Source organism: Myotis brandtii, unplaced genomic scaffold (genome assembly GCF_000412655.1).
Source record: "Myotis brandtii unplaced genomic scaffold, ASM41265v1 scaffold422, whole genome shotgun sequence".
NCBI lineage: Eukaryota > Metazoa > Chordata > Mammalia > Chiroptera > Vespertilionidae > Myotis > Myotis brandtii.
Genome location: NW_005366171.1, coordinates 4,553,391 through 4,563,894, shown reverse-complemented (window position 1 = coordinate 4,563,894; position 10,504 = coordinate 4,553,391). Strand labels below are relative to the sequence as shown.

The following is a 10,504-nucleotide window of genomic DNA, read 5'->3' as shown; positions in this document are numbered from 1 at the left end:
GGGGCGGGCGCCCGGCTGAGCTGCGCGCGCCGCGTCAGCCCTGCCTCGGTTTCCCACCGCAGCGCCGAGGGAGCTCCTGGCATCGTGAGCATCTGCAAGTCTGGAGGAGTGAGAGGTCTCTTCTGGAAATTAAGGTGGATGCCTTCCCGGGGCCGGATTCCCAGCCGGCCATTCCTTCCTCTCCTTTCTTTCACTTTGTAAAAGTTCGAGGCTCTCTTTCAAGCCCAAGTGGGCCCTGCCATTGGGAAAGGAAACCTTTAGCATAGCAGAGAAGTGATCGTGACAAAGTTCATAATAACCCTGGCCCTGTGAGCACGGTCTTCTCCAAGCCACTCAAGAAATTCAGTGCACTCGTTGCTGTGGGTTGTACTTTTCTACAGTAATGGCTCAGGTTAAAAACTCCTTAAGTTATAAAATGCTATATCCGGAAACTTCACACCATATTTTTGTTAGTTTGTTTTTTGGTAGGTAAGCTTCACTTCCATAATAAGAGAATTATATTTTTGTATCGTGATTTTTATTTTTTTAATTTATCTTTATTGTTGAAAGTCCCCATTCCCGCCCCCTCCCCAGAATTATTTTAATCCTACCTTTGGTGGTAAGAACCCAAAAGTGACATAGTAGACCCAGTGGGTATATCAGAAAACAGCTGGGTGAAGTTGACTCACTGTGACAGAACTGTCAAAAATTCGGGGTCATTGTAATCTGCAATGAGGATCAGGAAAAATCAAAATAGTAAAGCAGTTCCTGTACTGGTGGCCGCATCCCTTCTAGGCACTTTCCTCTTCTTTCCAGTTGGTGCCTGAAGGTAAATAATGGTGTCTAATTTATGTGCCTCAGTAATCCCTATATATAGATAACTAGAAGAAGGGGAATGTGACTCTCATGCTACAAAACATAAATTTTACTAGTGCATATTTTCCTTGAAATTTCTGTTGAGAAAATTAACATGCAATTATAAAAAAATAAATAAAAATAACACCGAGAAATAGTTCACTTTGCCCAGTTCTCCCCAGTGGTAATGTCTTCCAAAATCACAATCAGGATGTTGACATTGATACAATCCACCTTAAATTTTCCATTTTACTTGTACTCATTTGCATGTACCTGTATTCCAGTTCAATTTTCTAATCTGTGTAGGTATCCACCACCATGGTCAGGTACTAATGCATTTTATTTCTAGTTTGTATGAAATAATAAGGTAATGTAATGAGGTCCACAATAATGACCCTAGCCACCTTAGCACTGGTTTTTGGAAATTTTAAAAACATAATTTGGCATTAAAACTGTCCTAGTCATATCTCTCCAACTATTCTCATCTTACAAAAGCACCTGATAGAGTCTGATGATAGTGTCAGCCAAACAATAGGGTTTCTAAACCACCATTTGTTGGCCCAGTGCACCTGGGTGCCTTTCAGAATCTAGCTCCTATCTCACAGCCACCTGGCAATACAAGGTCTCCCATTCCTTACTGAATTACAGAAAAATTCCTGGGCCTGGGATTCAAAGCTCTTCGTGATGTAGTGTGACTTCCTGACCAGAATTTTCTCCAATTCCTCCCATCTGCATGCGTTTTTTGTTTCGTTTTCCAGGAAGACTGTTCAATTAGATATTTCCTCCCTAGGACCCTCAAATCTCCTTGCACCAGACACACTACTTGTACCAGTGTACTGAGATGATGCCCCCCCCCCCATATCTGAGCCACTAGAAAATGGACTGGGTCTCATTCAGCTAAGTATACACTTCCCAGGACCTACACATAAATAGGAGTAACTCTTGTGAGTGAGGATTCAAACCCAGGCAGTCCAGCTCCAAACTGTATGCTCTTAACCTTCCATTCAACTGCCCAAATATAGTAAGTACTACGCAGAATGCTAAAGACCAACCATCTGCCAAGGTGGCAGTGGACCCTGCGATGTAACAATTGATTTGCGTCACTTATGATACAAGACAGTTTGTTACCGCCAAGTATTAGGAAGGAAGAAACTAACTTGTAACACATTAGAGACACAGTGATCCACTTCATGGTAACTCATGCTGAGATAGAAACTCTGAGTGGGCCTTAAGGTAGAAAGGAAAGCCCGTGGGTTAGAAAAGCAATTTTCAACCAGTGTGCTGCAAGAATTTTTAAAACATGCAATACCTGACTATTTAAGCAGAGGCACCGGCCTCTTTACTCTTAGATTGCCAAATAAAATTTAAAAATTACAACAGCCAACACAAACAACAATAGCTGTCTGGTGTGGATGAATCAAAATTATACCTATTTTTTGTCAGATCGGCAAAAAATATATATTTTTGGGTGTGCCACAGGATTTTAGTCATAAGTTTATGTGTGCCATGAGATGAAAGGGGTTGAAAATTGCTGGGTTAGAACTTACCCTAAGGAAGCACCTGGCGCAGGAATATAATGCTTTGTAGGACAAGATCTGTTAGTAATAATGATACAATGTGTCTCATTTCTAATGAAGTTGAGCACCTTTTCTTATGAGGAGTCCAGATGGTATGACCACTTTGGAAAAGTTTGGTATTAGCTAGTGAAGTTGAAGATAAGCATACTCTATGCTCCAGAAGTTCCTCTTAGGAATGCAGCCAAAGGAAACACAGGTACATGTGCACCAGGACACTCATACAACAATATTCTCTGTGGCATTTTTATAATAACTCCCAACAAGAAGCAAACCAAATGTCCACTCATGGTAGCAAGGGAAAAATGAATTGTGATATAATCACACAATGGAATACTATACAGTGTTGAAAATGAAGGAAGTATAACTTTATACAGCAACATGGATGAATCCTAAAAATATATCGAGTGAAAGAAGCATTAAATAAAAGAATCCATGTAGTATAGTTGTGTTTATATAGTTTAAAAATAAGTAAAATTTAACAGCATTATTTAGAGATGTATACTTCCGTGGCAAAACTAGAATGAAGGAAAAAAACTAGATAGAAGAACATGAAGTTACCAATAAATCCGGGGTGGTGGTTATCAGTAGGGATAGAGTGTTGTGACAAGGAAGGGAAAAGTGAGTGGGGGCTTTTGGAGTGCTGGCAATGTTATGTTTTTCTCTTGCTACATGGTGTCCACCATAATGATTCATTAAGCTGCATATTTGTTTCAAGCACTTTTTTCTATATATCTGTTATATTTCACCATTTTTAAACGTTAGAAATAAATTGTGCAGAGAGTTGCCAATATCAAATGCCTCCCATGTGCCCAGGGCTTGACCTGCTTCTGAATCCTATCCCCTCTCACATTTTCACAATCTTTTAGTATACATCATTTCCACTCTTCTAGATCTTCAACCTCACTCTATACTGGATCCTCTTCATGAGCATTTAAACATACAGAAGTCTCTTTCCCATCTTAAAAATGACAACAAATAACCTATTGCTTTAACCTCATCCCTAGCTACTGTCCTTGCTCCTCCCTTTCACAGATAAACTTTTGAAAGGAATTGACCTCATTACCTCCATTTCTTTACCTCCCACTATTCCTCAACCCTCTTCAATTGGTCTTCTGCCTCCACCACCTATTTTATCAAAACAGGTGTCCCTCCAGCCTTCATGACTCAGAATAGCTAGCTCAATGGGCCTTTCATCCAACCTATCTTGGATCGTTCAACATTGTTGACCATCACCTCCCTGAAACATTCTCCCTCTCTTCCTGGCACAATCTTTTCGTTTTCCTCCTCCTTCTCTGGCTGCTCACTCTCATTTCCCTTTGCCAACCCGTTTTCCTCTAGCTAACTGTTAAATATTACAGTTCTGGATCCTAGGTTTTCTTCTGTTCTCGATGCTGTCCAGTCTCCAGCTGATGCCAGCTACTTGACTCCATTGGTTTTGATTACCATTTATTTGCTGTTGTCTTTTAGACATGCTCATGCAATCCATAGCTCTCCTTGGAACTCCAGACACATATTTCTAATTCCCTGCTTGCCAGTATAACCTGGGTATCTCAAAAATTATGTCAAGCAACCTGTCCAAAACTATGATCTTCCACTATGAATATGATCCTTGTCATGTGTTTTCCATATATCTGGGGGAAGCACTAGAAACCTAATGTCAGGCTTGATACATCCCTACCTGCTGAATACCCTTCCAGAGTGGTCTACTCCATATAGGACAAGTTAATCTAAGGGCCTGCATGAGCCAACCTCTCCCTGCCTTTTCAGGCATCTTGCATCACCCCCTTTCAACTGGGTGTTCCTAGCCCACAGGATAAATTTAAGTTCCTCAAATTTATCATTTGCCCACAAGGCCCTTGTTTGTGTTAGCATAGCTCCTTGGAATACTTTTCCCCTCCTCTTTGTCTAATTCCTTCCTCTTGTCCTGTTATTAGCTCAAATGTTATTTCATCCAGTGAGTTTTTTTTTCCTGATCCTCAGACTTTACCACATGGTTTTCTATTGTACTAGTTATCTAATGCTGGATAACAAATATCTCCCAAGCTTACTGTCTTAGACAGTAATAATCATGTATTACTTCTCATGATTTCTGTGGGTCAGGTGGTCCTGGCTCTTGGTCGGTCTCTCATGAGATTGTAGTCAGATGTCAGCCAGGAAGGCAGGTACCTGAAGGTTTGACTGGGACTGGAGTTCCCACTTCAAGACTCTTCACGCCTATGGCTGGCAAGTTGGTGTTGTGGTGGCCATAGGACCCTGTTTCTTTGTACTTGGACCTCTTCATATTTCTTGGGCTTGGGCTTCTTCACAACATGGTCACTTGGATTCAAAGCCAAGCACCGAGAAAGGGAGAGGGAGGGAGACAGCCTTATTCTTTTTCTTAACTAGCCTCAGAAGCCATGTAGCATCTCTTTCACCGTATTCTCTTTGTTAGAAGTGAGGGGAATTAGATTCTAACTTTTTTTTTTTTTTAGATTTTTTTCTTTAGATTTTTTTTTTTTAGATTCTAACTTTTAGAGGGAAAGTGTCATAAGATCTGCAGACATTTAAAAAATCACCTTACTCTCCCTTCCTGGACCTGTCACAGACTGAAATTTTATGTAACATAATTATATTATAAAGATATAGTATGTAATACATAGTATATATGTCTGTGAGTACTTGATTACTGCCTACCTTCCCACACCAGAACATATGCTAGTGAAACCAGCTAGTGGAACAGGAATCATATCTCCTTTGCCTACCATTTTATTCCCAGAACCTAGCACATTAGCTGGTAATAAATGTGGAATAAATATATAAATAAGTTATTAATTATGTGTCACAACACAGGCAACAGCTTATTTCAGTAGGTATCATTCTTTCCATTTTATAGATGTGGAGTTGAAATGACTGGACAACTTCCTCAAGGACCAAAGATTGAATCAAGGTCTCACTGATACCAAGCCAGAGCTACTTCTAGGACTCCAGATGTCCTCCCTGTGACCACAAAAGAAGCACAGAAGCTACTTTGGCCTGAGTAAAGAGCCTCCTGTGTCCTCACACTTCCTCATCAAGAAGACTTGGGGGAGCTCACTCGGCTTCCCAGGTGTATGGATTTAAGGGCAGGACTGTCACTACGGTAAGAAAACACTCAGATTATAGTCGTGAAAAAAAAAAATCATTCTCCAAAATAATTGATCTGTGTGAGTGTGCTTATCAAGAGCAAAAAGGAGAGAATGTGAAGTTTCTGAAACTACAAGCTTATTGTTGGGAGGATCAACCAGAGTTGTCACTGAGAGAACTAGTACCTCTCAGTAAATGGCCACATCTCTACCTGGCCCATTGCATTCCTCCACTCCTGTAGAAGGTCTCATCTCCTTCTTCACTAAGGAGAAAGGGGCCATTCAGTAGCTGCTCTGTCCAATGAGGGGACCATTAGTCATGTGTGGCTATTTACATTAATTAACATAAAATTTTACAAATCAGTTCCTCGGGGACATTAGCCACATTTCAGGTGCTCAGAAGCCACCATGTAGCCAGTGGCTACCATGTGGGGAAGTGCAAATAGAGAACATTGATATCATCACAGAAAATTCTGCACAATGCTGTTGCCAGAGAACCAAGGTAATCCTAGCTCCGGAGAATTCCAAGTCCATGGGAAAAGAAAAAACTGAGGGCTGGAGGAATGTATTCACCACAGGGAGAGCCCCAACTCACACTTGTAGGACACGGTCACTAATCCTGGGGCTCTGGGCATGGATTTGCCTCTGGAAATCTGTGGTCCCTCATCAGGCTTCCTGCTTCTCCATCTATCCCAAGCCATCAGCTTCGTTGTATTTTATTTTTGTATTACAGTTTGCATTCAACACTATTTCATATTAGTTTCAGATCTACATTCCAGCAGATAGACATTCATATACTTTGCATAGTGTTCCCTCTAGTAACTCAAGTGCCCGCCTGGCGCCCTAGATAGTCACCACAACATCGTTGACTATATTTCCTGTGCTTTCTCTTATATCCCTGTGCCTCTTTTGAAACTACCAACTAGTACTTCTCAATCCCTTCACCTTTCAACCTCATTTTAAATAATCACATCACTCTCCAGAGCAGACCTCTCCTTGCCTGCTGTCCCGAACCCACTGAGCCTACCCTAGCCTGGAACAACACATGTCTTACCCCTCTCTCTGCTTCAAACCATTCCATCTCTATACTCAGGCTGGTTGCTGTCTCTCCCGTATCATAGTATGCGATTTCCCTCCTTCTCAATGGCACCCCTCCCCCAACTTCTCCATCAACATGTGTTCCAGATTCTATGTCCCTTCACCTCCCTGGAGAACTTGCTTTGCTCATTATTCTCTCTCTCCATCATATTCCATCTTTCTCTCCACCAGCACTCTCTTCAGCCTTCAGATATGCAGTTTGCCCAACGATATTAACAACTTTAATTGACCCTTTAGGGGCCACCATCCCATCTTCCCCTTCACTTCCCTACCAGTTGCCTTTGGGGAGCTGTCTGCAGAAAGGCTCTACATCCTCATTCCCCACGTAGGTCCTGGCTCTCATCCAAATCAGTTGCTTCCCATTTAATAAAACTTGTTCTGGATAAGGCATTCAAGTCTCTCCACAGTCGGTTTCTGACCTAACTTCTTACCCATCTTTCTCTTTGTCATCTAACCACACATCTCTTCACCAGCCACCACACATGTCTAAAACATTCCTGTGCCTGCATCTTTATTAATACCATTTCTTTTGCCAGAAATACTTGCTCCATGCACATCCCCTGCATCTTTGGGGGCTGAGCTCAAATGGCTCCTTCTCGATGAAGTCTTTCTGGTAATGAAAGCCCGTTGTATTTCTCTGGCTCCCACACTGAGCACAGACCACCTGGGGCTACTATGTATTGTGTATGGATAGTTATCTTCTCTCCCTAGCTGAATTTCAGGGTGCTTCCTGGAAAGGAATGAGCATGCATATCATTGCACTCCTAAGAGTTCTTAGATGCAGAATCTTGTGCACAGTGGATATTCAAATATTGGTGGATTGACTCATTCACTGACGTATCCCATCATCACTTATGGAGGGGCCAGGAGTAAAGCAGGCAGTACTCTTTTAAATAAGCTTCCTGGAAAGAATATTCTGAAATGGAGACTGTCACAGCTATTTGCTATGTAAATGACCTGAGGATGAAGGTGGCACATTAAAATGTAATATACCTCTTTGGAAGATCCTGGAGCTATGGGTATGAACGTGCTGGAAACTAGGAAAAGCTGCAGAGCTGGCAAGTGTTGTTGTCATTGTTGGTACATTTTGGTGGTTAAAAAAAATTGTGCTGTGTGTGTGTGTGTGCGTGTGTGTGTTCCTGCTTGGGGCAGGGAGTGGAGTTGGTACAGGGAGAAAAGATACAGGCTTTGGAGGCAGGCAAACCTTGTCCTGGACCTCAGCCTCATTGTTGACTTGATGTATGAAAGTGGGTAAGTGATCTCTCTTTACACTGTAGAAGAACATTATTGACCTAAGGAAAGGTTTATGATAAAGATATAAACAACAGGGTATCATATTTATAATTTGTTTTTGAAAAGGATTTGTGAATATACATGTATGCACAGAACAAGGACCAGAAAGCTACATGCCAGAATGCTATAGATATTTCCTTTGGTTTTTTCTGTGCTTCTCAAGTTTTAAGGTACAGTGACTTTTTAAAAGAAGGCCCGTTAAAATAATGTGGGTTAAGGAATTGTAATATCAAAACCCCTAAGCATCTGTGTTTTTAAGTAGTTTAAATTATTTCTTTGGGTTTAAAGCTATGTGTGTTTTTCTTTCAACATCTGAGATATTCAGAAAAAAATGAGAGGAAGCTGAGACACGATACCCTATCACTCCCAAATTTTTATTGTGTCTTTCCTTCAAATAAGAAAATTCCAGTATACATGCATACCTTGGAGAAATTGCAGGTTTGGTTCCAGACCTCCTCAATAAAGCAAGTGTCGCAACAGAGCACGTCAGAATCTTTCTGCTGGTGGAGAGTCTCACCTTCAGTTTGTAAAAAACACAACATCTGTGAAGCGCAATAAAGCAAAGCACAATGAAGTGAGGTGTGCCTTACAGCCTGTACAGCCATTTTAATTAGGAAATTAACACTGACCTCTGAGCCTCTAACCTCATTCAGGTTTCCTCAATTACCTAATAGTGGCCTTTATAGCGAAGGATCCAGTCCCAAATTATGTGTTGTATTTAGTTATGTCTCTTTAGTCACCTTTAATATGAGTCAGTACGTCAGCATTTGCTTAACTTTCGTGATTTTAATGCTTTGGAAAATCACAGGTCAGCAATTTTGTCCCTTAATTGGGGTTTGTGGTAGCTAAACTCCAAGATGGCCGGCAATGATTCTATGGCATTTAAATATATAAAATAAATATCAAAAATATAAGTCTTTGTTTTACTATGGTTGCAAGTACCAAAAAATTTCTGTATGTGACACGGCACCAGAGTTAAGTTAGGGTTTTTCAAAATGCTGACACGCCGAGCTCAAAAGGTTCGCCATCACTGGGCTAGGTCATAAAAGACATTGCAGCTTCTGCCTTCATCTCTTGCATTGCTCGTACTGGGGGAAGCCAACCATTGCATCATGAGGACACTCAAATAGCCTTGTAGCAAAGCCCACGTGGAGATAAAGCTAAAGCACTTCATTAGCAGCCACATCAACTTGCCAGCCATGAGGGTAAGCCACTTTGAAAGTGGGCTTTCCTACAACCTCAGGAACATAAGCCAGAGCTGCCCATCCAAGCTGATCCCAAATTCCTGAGCCACAGAAACTGTGAAAGATAATAAATACTACTACTTTTTTAATTTTTAAATTACATTTATTTGGGGGAGGGCATTGGCTAATCAAATTATATAAGTTTCAGGTATACAATTCCAATTCCTGAGCCACAGAAACTGTGAAAGATAATAAATACTGCTACTTTTTTAATTTTTTAATTCATTTATTGGGGGGGGGCATTGGCTAATCAAATTATGTAAGTTTCAGGTATACAATTCCATAACACATCATCTGTATATTGTATTGTGGGTTTACCACCCAAAGTCAAATCTCCTTCCATCACCATATATTTGATTCCCTTTACCCTAATAAATGCTATTTTAATCCTCAAAGTTTGGGGGTAATTTTTTACATAGCAATAGCTAACTAATAGAGATCTGTTTGCTTCCTCATGGTTAGATACAAGCTACCCATCTTTGGCAGGCACACCACAGTGCTTAAGCTGTGTTCTGATTACATTCTATACATCATGTATCATTTTAATTTGTTACCTTATTGCTGATGAAAAGTTAGATCACTTGATTAAGGTGGTGTCTGCCATGTTTCTCCATGTAAAATCACTTATTTGTCTGTGTATGTAATTAATAATTTGTGGGGAGTAACTTTGATACCATGTAACTATACTGTGTCTTACCAAACTTTCACTTTATTCATTAATTTTTTAAAAAATCTATATAGATGCTTGGACTCCTATTTTATTAAATGAATTATAACCCATTATTATCATTATTTTTTGATGATCAAATCATGCCATATTTGGCTAGTTAGAGCCCCTTCAACTAGTTTCTATGTCCTTTTGACACGTTTCTATCATTTTATGTGCAATTTGCAACTTTCTAACACTGAAAAAATGTTCCCAACACATCTGATATTTTCCTTGGCCAGAGCTTGTAATTAGCCATTTCACCAAAGAGACATGATTTCTTTTAGTGAAGAATGGTTTTTAGAAGTCAAGATCTGGATGTTAGGTATGCTCATTGCTTTTGGGTGCTATACTTCCTATTAAGTATATCTTCTAACCTGTTTGACTCAGTGGATAGAGCGTCGGCCTACGGACTGAAAGGTCCCAGGTTCGATTCCGGTCAAGGGCATGTACCTTGGTTGCGGGCACATCCCCAGTTGGGGGTGTGCAGGAGGCAGCTGGTCGATGTTTCTCTCTCATCGATGCTTCTAACTCTCTATCCCTCTCCCTTCCTCTCTGTAAAAAATCAATAAAATATATTTTTTTAAAAAGTCCTATTAAGTATATCTTAATAGGAAGATTTAGGTGATATATTTATATACTTATACATAA

General features: G+C 40.5%; 1 long non-coding RNA gene across 1 annotated transcript in view; it reads left to right on the top strand.

Moving 5' to 3' along the window:
* The first annotated feature begins 6 nt into the window (after positions 1-6).
* The window catches only part of LOC102250142, an 80,236-nt gene continuing 69,738 nt past the window's right edge, over positions 7-10,504 (top strand). The window contains exons 1-2 of the long non-coding RNA XR_001363609.1: positions 7-134; positions 5,284-5,529. This is a non-coding gene — a long non-coding RNA (uncharacterized LOC102250142). The remainder of the gene's footprint in view (positions 135-5,283; positions 5,530-10,504) is intronic.